This window comes from Lynx canadensis, chromosome A1 (genome assembly GCF_007474595.2).
Source record: "Lynx canadensis isolate LIC74 chromosome A1, mLynCan4.pri.v2, whole genome shotgun sequence".
NCBI classification, from domain to species: Eukaryota; Metazoa; Chordata; class Mammalia; order Carnivora; family Felidae; genus Lynx; species Lynx canadensis.
In genome coordinates this window covers 10,838,683-10,849,170 of record NC_044303.2, presented here as the reverse complement: position 1 = coordinate 10,849,170, position 10,488 = coordinate 10,838,683, and the positions used below count along the sequence as shown (strand labels likewise).

Sequence of the window (10,488 nt, the reverse complement as noted above, 5' to 3'; positions counted from 1 at the left end):
GAGGTCTATATTCCTATCAAGGTTTCCTTTTTTCCTTTTTGTCTGTTTCTTTGTCAAAGTGTCAGGATGGCCTTTTTTTGGCGGGGGGTGGGGTGGGGTGGGGGGTGGTAATTAAAAAGTGGACTGTAAGGAAAGGCCTTAAAAGTGTGTGTGTGTGTATACAAACACAAATATAAATAAATTTAAATAATTTTTTCTCTCAGAGATGCACATCCAGACAAGGTCACCAGCACCGGATTTCTGTCTCAGAGGAGCTTACTGAAGGAAAAGCATGTACCTATTAATTCCGGTTTCTGTCCAACGTCCAAGAGGACAAATGCATGACATTGCACCAGGCATAAAATTCAAGCAACTTATGATTTGGGATCGTGCGAGAGAATCAAGGTGTTACGACGTCATACATTCTTTCATTGGTCAAAGATGAATGAAGCCACAGTGGAATTTCTTCTATCCTGGGGTCGTTTTTGTAATGGCATGAAGTGCTTTGTACAGGGGTCTGTAAACAAAATCGAGGACTTAATTCTGGCCTGTACCCTTTTCCTATGTCTAGCATTTCTGTCGATGTCATACTTTTAAGACTATGTCTTTCAACCAGCAGGAGAGTAGTGAGCCACCTGATGTGTGTGTCTCCATGCTTTCCATGGGAGGATAGCCACTCACTTATTCCACGGACATTTACTGACCACATCAACTCCGTGCCACGGACTCTCCTACATGTCTGGCACATAGAGTTGAGAATAAGACAGAAAAAGTCCTTGCCCTCGTGGAGCTTGGTCTCACAAAACGAGGGACCATGTGAATGAACGAATCAACAGGGTTCATGAAATTCAGTAGGCACAGATTAGCATAGTTCATTGATAAGGTTCATTTTTTTTTTTCCACATTTTAACATCTCCAACATCGGGATGTGTCTCAATATTGACGGTGACAACTTGGCAGTAGTTGTCACACCGCTGTCACTGCTCTGCACAGGCATAAACATGGTCACAGCTATTCATTTTGGTAGCACTTCTCCTAAATTATGGGCATTGTTGGCACTGCAGGTGTTCTGTTTAATTGCCATTTAAATGGTTTTTCTGAAAAGATCCCACTATGATTTGGCACCGAAAAAAGATGTTACTATGTATGCGCTACGGCACCGAAACGGAGCAGTGGGGCTTAAATGTTATATCACTCAGGGAAACATTTGTCTTTGTTTGACATTTCTGTACTACCTTGCAAAGCAAGATCCAAATGCTTCACCAGATTGAAAAAAAGAAAGACACAGAAGAGGAGTCTGTTACGGTCTGTTACTGAGATATATGCAAACCCACTGTCTATCACACATTGCTTAGGGAAGCAGTGCTAATTAATGACGGTATGAGCAGAAAAATGTACCAAAACCCTTGATAGAAATGGAGACTCGAAAGCAGTAAGAGGGTGGTGTAACCAATCCACACGATGTCATGGAAGACGGCTATTAAGATGGCCTGCATGCTGTAATATAATCGGCAGTATTTTCTTTTTCTTCTCGTACAACATAAAAATGATGCTATATAACTGTTGATATTTTAGATTTGATGAAATGATGAAATAAAAATGGATGGCCCGTGAATGAGAAGTTTTATACACATGATAGAATGCAGAGTAGAAGTTTGTTGATACTGGACGGTCTTAACCTAATGAGGTATTTGCACGAACCCAACTTTAGGCAAACTGCGTAATGTCAGATAGTTTTGCAGATCACTGGTCATGTTAAACAAGTCTACGTCACTCCGTATGCCCAACAAAGTTTTTGGTATATTTCCCATTCTGGTGCAAAAGCGTGACAATGAGCAAACCTCATGTTCTAGTTTCCCAACTTTAATTAGCGTTGCTCCAGTTTTTGGCAGTTTAGAGAATTTAGAGGGGAGGTGCTGGGGCTGTGTTCTAAACTCAAACCTTCCAACTGCTTCAGGGGATGGAGTGAAATAATTAGACAGGAGAGTCCATTTGCAATCCCAAAGCATGCATTCGGGACTTTGAGGTTCTTAGCACTAGAGTAACATGAGTAAAATGCCAACTACAGGGATATGTTTCCAGGCAGCATATGGCCTCAGCTCAAAAATGCATCTATTTCTCTTTAGGCTTGGAACTTCAAATCATTTTGGAATCAGAGAGAAGAGAATTGAAAACTATACCACGGGAGAGAACACACACACACACACACACACACACACACACACCACACACACACACATTCACCTAGGGAGGAGAAATAAAATGATAAAAGAATGTCGATTATCATAACAGACACAAGTTTTAAGCACAGCTTCAAAACTCTGTCACACCTGCGACATCAGTGTTTGCTACCATTCAGCCAAGTGACAACTGTGTTAGTACAAGCGAGTAACTGAAACAGAAATAGATGTGTAGCTGCACCCATCACCAAGATAACAGGTAAACGAGTTTCTATATGGTGAACAGATATCTTCAGTAGTGTTGACAATGGGCTACACCATATACAAGGCATTTCACACTATGGGGAAGGCCTGCTTCCTGACCCTGTGGCCCTATGTTAATCTCCTTTCTGGTAAGCCTCAGAGAATTCAGGGATTCCCTAGACTAACACCACCATCCCCAACGGCTCTGTTTCAGTTTTTCCTTTTAAGTAGCCTGGCCTGTGTCAGGAATTCTCTGACAGTTGGTACAGGAAGATGAGTGTGCCAGTGTGAACACTGCAGGGGATGTATTCCTGCCAACTGGTGGTGTGTACTTATATGTGCAGAGCTAAACCAGACTTGGATGACTGAGAGAGTAGAGATTGCTCCTTAAGTGGCAGTGAGAGAAACACTTCATTACCTGTCTTCCAGAGCCAACTTCTCTGAAGGGACAAGGGGTTTAGATGTCTGGAGATTTCCATCTGATTTACATGCTGGGGACTGGTGCTTAGAGCGTGTCCGGGGAGTTCCTGATGTTGCCCTTTGGTGAAAGGAATACTTGTTGGACGCAGTGTTGGGTTCCCAGAGGGACAAAACAATCTATGAAGGGGTTTGATCCAGGAAGCCAGTGGAGACAGCATTTGCCATATTTTGATTTCCTAGTATATTATAAAATGGCAATTCTCTTTCAAGGGGGCTGGGAGATAGCACGGGGTAGTGGTAAAGAGCACGGGTAAGGAATCAAACAGATCCGGGTTCAAATCCCACCTCGATCACTTACTTCCCACATAATCTTGGGCAACTTTACATAATCTCCTTAGTCTCTGAAACAGGGTAATAATATCTCATCAGGGTGCCTGTGAGATTTAAAGTAACTGTATAGGTAAAAACACTTAGTATGTGTGCTCAGTGTTTATTTGGACACTGTTGTGTCACCACTAAGGAAGTTTCCTTCTCTTTATGATGTAAACGTACTTAGAGAAGTTATGTTACCGGTGTAGGGGATAAATCATATGAACCAGAAGAGGATGTCCATATCCTTAGCTAAGGGTGTCTTTAGGGCACAAAATGGTATTATGAAGTTGTCTTTTGGTGTGAGTATGTCTTGGTTAGAAATGAATAAAGTAAACCTGGTAATCCACCAATATGATCAGAAAGGTTAATCAGAATTAAACAGAATCTACCTATATTTGCTGAGATCTGCTAATTTCAAGTCAACGTGGTATCGGCCTGATTACCCCGTCAATCGACTCTGAGCCACTTGATGATAGGCCTGTTGCCACAATCTTGTGTAAAACTCAGTTCTAACTCTAATCGTTTCTCTGCATGAGAGGAAGTTTTGTAAAGCAAATAATCCCCACCTAACCCACTTTATTTTGAAGGTTGAAACTTTCTCCTATCTTCAAGTGGGTACACGTGTTCGGTATTCTTTGCTGCCACCTCCCACCCTAACAGCCGGGCTGTAACTTCTCCTCCCTTTCCTGTGCTCCACAGCACCCGCCCAGCTCTCAGGGAAAGCTGATTGGAAGCATATGGCAGTAAGAAACTAGTCAAGATTTGACAGAGGTAATCACTGGCACCTTGGACACATGGGTGTTTAGGGGTCTTTAATTCGAGGTCCGACTTCAATTTCTGATGCCCTCTCTTACAGCATAGCTGCTGGTGGCGCCCGTTCTAGGGGAGAGAACGTTCTAGGGGAGAGAGTACTGTTCTCAAGCGATAATAATGTGTGAGTTGTGGATGCTCTGTACCCGAAAGCCCCTCCCCACGGGGGATTCCCACGGAGGAATTTCCTCAAGCAAGGGCCTGCGTCAGGAATGCTGCTAGGGTCGGAAAGGGGCATGGGTTCCTGCACGGCCCTGTTCAGAACCCAGACCTTCCCAACAGGGTGCTCCCACGCTCTTGAAGGGTGCGGGCCTCAGGGGCCGCAGAGTCTGGCTCCTCAAGTCTCAGCCTCCAACTTTCTCCTGGCACAAAACCTCTTCCGAAGCACATGGAGACGGGAGGAGGATGGACGATGGGGATGCAGCCAGCTGCTGCCGGGAGACAGCCCTCGTCCCCACCCCGCCCCACCCGCCAACCCCGCTTCCCTCTGCCCCCCCCTTCCTCACGGGGAACCCCGGACCCCGCCCCCCCCCCACCCCGCTCCCAGCCCACCCCTCGGTCCGGGGAGCTTCGAGCTTCACAAAGCCACTTGCCGGGCGCTGCGGTGCCCTGGGCGAGGGGGCGAGCGGGGCTGGGTACCTTTAGGAAGAGGCCAGGACACCGGCGCCCGGAGAGACCAGCAGCATCGCCCGCACGCCGCCGCCGCCGCTGCGGAGGGCTACTTCGCGGCGCCCACAGCCGGATCCGGCGGGGACCGGCCACCGCCGCCACCGCCGCCCGAGCCGCTCGCGCTCCCGCGCTGCGCTCCGCGCGCGCTCCCGACTCCGCTGCCCGGCGACCGCCACTGTCAAGCTGGAGCCCCCCCCCTGCGCTCTCGGCGAGCCGCGTACCCCCCGGTACTCTCTCCTCCTTCTTTGCTTATCAGTTCTCTGTGCTCCTCCCCCCTCTCTCCTCTCCCCTCCCTCTCTTTGTTTCGCTCTCTTCTGCCTTCTCCCTCCAGTTTCGTCCTCGGGATTGTCCCGTTCTTTTTCTGGTCTTCCTTCGGCATTCTCTCGCTTCTCGCTTCTCCTTTTCTCGGGGGGGCTCTGCAGTTTCTCCGTCCTCGCCCAGCCCGGAAAAAAACTGGACGGCCGAGAAGGAAAAGAGGAAACGTCTTCTGTAGGGCCCTTCGCACTGCTGCAGCGGGTCTGGTGGGAAATCTTAATGATGGAAAGACGTTGGTGAAGGAAGCCCAGGAAAGGCTAACTAGGGTAGAGTATTGGATTAGAGTCAGAGGGCTCATTTGTTTTTTGGTTTTGCTGGTTTCCTGTTTAACCTGAGGGTGCTCTCTCACACCGTCTAAACTTCATGGGACGAGGAAACGAGATCCAGTTCGACAACTTGTCCAAGGTCACGGAGCAAGGAGATTGATTCTATACCTGTATACTAAATCAGAGCTGCTCTGGGTTTTCTTTCTTTTCAGTCATGTGAAGCGATGCGTCCTAATATTTGATGCTATGGATATTGTGTCACAAGAAATTAGTGAAAAATCCGTGGAGACAGAAAATAGACTGGTGGTTGCTAGGAGGTGGGGGGGGGGGGGGGGGGATGGGATGGGGAGTGGCTGTTAGTGGGTAGGATCGTCTTTAGTGTAGGGAAAATGTTCTGCAGTTTGATAGTGATGACACAAACTCTGAGTATACTAAAATACCACTGACTTGTACCGTTTGACCAAGTCAACTTTGTGATACGTGTGTGAATTGTGTGTGGATAAGGCTGTTACAAAATACGTCAAGAGTAAGAGTGCTGTGGGTTAACCCACACAAACACATGGTTGGGGTATGTCACAATTCTGTTCTTAGTGGGCAAAAACTGTGGTTTATATGCATGCATGCATTCATTCATTCATTCATCCGATAATCCATGCCCATCTTTACCAGGTACTCTGACAGGGGTACAAAGATTAAAAATGCATGATTTCTGCCTTCAAGGAGTTCCCAGTCTACTGAGGGGGCGGTCATTATAGTACAATATGGTAAATGTTATTCCAGGGAGGTAATCAAAGTGCCAGATTTAGGGTACTTAAAACCAAGGGAGGGACGTTTGCACCATCATGGAGACGCTGGAGTACATGACAGAGTTTGCCAATGGCTGATGTGCTGGGTGTGAGAGGTGTGGCAGAAAATGCAGCCAGACTGTTACAGGACAAAGTCTCACCGTGTGTTAGAGCTCAGTTCAAGACCGACACCCTAATGAAAAAGTGAAAACTGAATTCCTCTTTGTCTTTCCTATTCCTGCCACAGTGTGTGATTTTGGTGAATGGTCTCGGTATAAACCCAGTTTGGTTACCTCACAGAGAGCAACAGTTGCATCAACTGACCTTTGTTTCTACCTTTATAGTAGAGTTGTATAGTACCTTTCTTTCCTCTGAAGCTGGAGAGGTTGAGGGGATGCACTCAAGGCTTTACAGCTTCTATCCTAAGTGATGGATCTAGGATGACTCCATTTCCAGGCTGAGTCCCACATTCTTGACATTGTCAGCCTTGCGAGTTGTGAAGCTTCCTTAGAAGCGCAAAGAACTCTTGAGCTAAAAAAGCTGTTTGAGCAGCAGCAAGTGAAACCTGTTTTTACACTTGGAGTTGATCTACTTTTGGATTGGGAAGTAGGGATATTATAGGCCCTAAGGGGAGAAAACAAACAAACAACATAGCCAGCTGATCCCCTTAGCTCCTCAGGAAAATCCCGGATTCTGGATTTGTAAGAGTGGCCTTGCAGTTGGAAAACCGGAGGCTACCTATCTGTATTGTCAGCATACGATTGTCAGCATCAACAGCACTTTCCTTCTCCACCTTTCCTTCCATCCCTCCCTGGTTTGTGAATACCTTTTGAAAGCAGAGACTGGGCTTTGTTAATTTCCTTGCTTCCCCTCCCCACACTTAACAACCTCCTCCCTCTTAACCCTCCCCTCTTCCCCGCCCTCCCAGCCTCAGAGCTTGGGACCCAGTAGCCCCTCAATGAATGTTTGCTCAATATTCAATGTTGTTTTACTGGCAAAAAGGGAATCGTTTTTCCCCACACTAATTGTTTATAGTGCTGATATACATTATGAATTTGGGGTATTAATTGGTCTATATAGCATGTACATTCTACAGCTTTGGGACACGGTTGCAAGAACATGAGAGAATTCATACATTCCACATTTTAACAAGCTGTGAATTGAACTCTAAATCTGAAGCCTGAGTTTAAGTCAGTTTCAATCTAATAGAACACAATATTAATATTTTAACAGTAAATAAGCTAAGTACTTGAGAGCAGAATAATTTTAATATTTATTATAGAATTTTTTTTATCGCTGAGGAGATAATTTGCTAGTAGTTTCAAAGGTCTTCAAAATCTTTTCTAAATCTTCCTTTTTTTCTTTTCCTTTTTCAATTCCTCCTTTTAGTCTCATTTTAATCTTTCACAGTATTCTGTTATCTAATTAACACCTCAGCATTACAATCCTATTTTCCATAAATTTCTGTGTTAAAAATCTAGGGAATCTAAAAAATGGGGTCAGGGGGAGAATGGGTGCTGATCTCCCTGGAGTCTAAGGCCTGGAGAAAACCAAGAAGCCTGTAACTCTTCCTTTTGCAGGAACAGATGTTGTCCCTCCCGGAGGAGTTATTATGGGTTGGAAGAAATGAGATAATAAAAATAAACAAGCAATACTGTGAATGTTATCAAACATCATCAGCACCAGCCAGATAGATCCCTAAATAAGTATTCTTTACCAATAAAAGCAAAAGCAGATGAACATGACAGTTTTCTAAATATATGCAGAAAAAGAAACAATTTGAGCAAAATAGCCAACCTAACTGGGCTACACATGAGCCACTCCTTGGGAAGGTGGAAACTGTTGTTGGTTCAGCCTCCCTGGCCATCCGCAGTCAACCCTGCCCCAGAGCCTTTGCTGCCTTCTTAAACAGCCTTCTTCCTTTCCAGGTCACATGGCAATCTACTGCCCCTTAGGATATTTATGGGATCTGTTTTATGGGTGAAAAGCCAACCAAAGATAGGACAAGGGGAAGAGCCAGAATCCTTCCCTGCTTAGCTGTCTGCCAGATCCTGGGGTTTCCAATCAGTTAGCCCTGGGCCTCCTTGCCGTTCTAGGAAAATCAATCTGTGGCAAAATTTGAGGAAAGGAAGGATACCAGCAGATAATGATTACAAAGGTATTTAACCTGATGAAAAAGAACAATTTTGTAGGTAGTGTAAATGTGAAAATTAGGAACTTTTTTTTTTTTTTAAGTCAAACGTAATGCTACAATTGCATCCTCCAAACAGTTAATGGTGGGAAACTATTCCCTAGCTCTGTCTGATTAGGGAAAGTTTATGATGAAGGTGGATTTTGAGTTGACAGTGAAGGATGTGTGAGGACCACTAGTCAGAACGAGGGGAGTTTGGAGTGAGCAGCACCTGGAAAGTCCCAGTGTGTGCATAGGTATGTGGCTTCAGAAAAGTCACCGAAAGGTGACCTGTGGATGAAGCGTTGAAGGTGACCTGCGGATGAAGTGTGCAAATTTCTGTTTATCTAAACTGCTCACAGCTTCTCTGCCTTTGTGTATTTGCAGATTCTCTACTTCCACCTCCAGGAAAATAGATACATATTTAAGAGAAAAAGACACTGGCTTGAAGTAACTTAGCTGTTACCATAGAGAACAAGAAAATAACAAATTTCACATCATGTGAAAGGAAAGTCAAGCGTGATAATTATTCAGAATAAACCACTCAAAAGGCTCTTCAGTAGAATAAAGAAGAATCGTTGTCCCAAAGGAAGCTACTGTTTTGACATTTCACTGGGAAGAGATCCAAAAATTGAGACTAGGAGTATAGCCCTTGCTTTTCTTCTGGAAGACTTCATGTGATAATTCAGAGAAGCTGATGTTTGTAATTCTAGTTACCTTCAGATGATAATCAAATCAAACAAATCAAACAAAACCAATGGATGCATGTATAGAGGAGACTGACACTGCAATAATTTCTATCTTTTTAATAAATGACTTGATACATTTTCTTTTTATTAAATGCTTATTTATTTTTGAGAGAGAGGGAGAGAGGCAGAGGGAGGGGCAGAGAGGGAGAGGAGACAGAGGATCTTAGCGGGCTCTGTGCTGACGACAGAGAGCTCATGCAGGGCTCCAACTTAGGTAAGATCATGACCTGAGCCAAAGTCAGCCGCTTAACCAAAATGAGCCACCCGGGTGCCCTGATACATTTTCTTAATGTAGCTCAACTTCCTTTAGAAATGAATTTTTAGAATCCCTTTTTATTTCTTACCCATTTTTGCCTAGTTACTAGACTAGTTGAAATGGTTCCATTTCTTTCCTGTATTATTGTTTTTCTGTCTTTGGCTTTTAGAATCATAGTTCATGACAGTGGGAATGACTTAGAAGAAAATTACCAAGATGTTAATCTTTGAAGAATCTTTGAAAGTGTGGCAGGAAGATGGGAAAAGATCAAATTTAAATTTAATTTTCCTCAATAGAAGGAGGTATGTAGTTTCTGCAAAGTAAGACTGATTAGCTTGATTAGGATTCTAGTGAGGGTCTAGATCACGTTATTAAAAGTCTAGATATAAGCACCTAATGGAAAGTAAGGACCACCAGAATCCAGCAGAGATTATTGAAGAACAATTCATGTCAGATTAACCCTCTGGATTTCCCCAGGTTACCCTGATAGGTCAGAAATGTATTAGACTAATGGCAATTGTCCCCTAATATCTATTTCCCCTCAACTTATTTTCATTAGAAGTACCCCCTGAGTTACAGATGGAAGCATGGCAACTTAGGACTCCACTGTGGCTGGACATGGCCAGGTGACTAGCTTTTTTCTGGTCAGTGGGATGTGAGGAGGACTGATGTGTCCCACGTCCCAGTGGCTTCCTTCACTTCCTCCTTCCCTTTCCTGCAAACAAGCAGTGGTGAGAAAATTTCACCCAGGTAGCAAGAACAACACTCGGGGAATGGGGCAACAACAATATGGAGGGTCTCTGAGTCCCTCAATGACTTCATAAAGAAAAGCCACCTATCCTTCTGCATATTATAGATTAGAAATAAATTCATTTTGTTTCAGCCATTGAAGTTTGGAGTCTCCATGTTACAGCAGCTTAGGTTGTAACCTAAGTAAAAAATATGTGAGCTTCAATAAGACATTTGCTTAGTCTCTTACGATGTACTTCTATACAAAGAGAGGAAATGTGTATAAGACAAATACTTGAATTTGTAGCTAGAAGAACAACCTGACTCAGATTGAACTCACTGTGTTATACCCACAGTTACGGGATATTACTGTGAAAAGATCCAGATCAAAATCAGCTAAGGGAGAAAGCAGATGAGTCAGAGTTCAGAAGAATTCCATGAATAGATCTGCTGTATGTCCTCTCTCATTAGAGTCCTGGACAGCACTAACTTCTCCCAACAAGTCAGTATGTGATAACATGCATTGAGCATGACTCCACAGAGCT

The 10,488-nt window shown here is 44.3% G+C and overlaps 1 long non-coding RNA gene across 1 annotated transcript; it reads left to right on the top strand.

Moving 5' to 3' along the window:
• Positions 1 to 5,077: 5,077 nt before the first annotated feature.
• Positions 5,078 to 9,045, top strand: LOC115509451. The gene is made up of 2 exons (XR_003967358.1): positions 5,078 to 5,254; positions 8,597 to 9,045. It is a non-coding gene; the product is annotated as an uncharacterized LOC115509451 (long non-coding RNA).
• Positions 9,046 to 10,488: the final 1,443 nt, after the last annotated feature.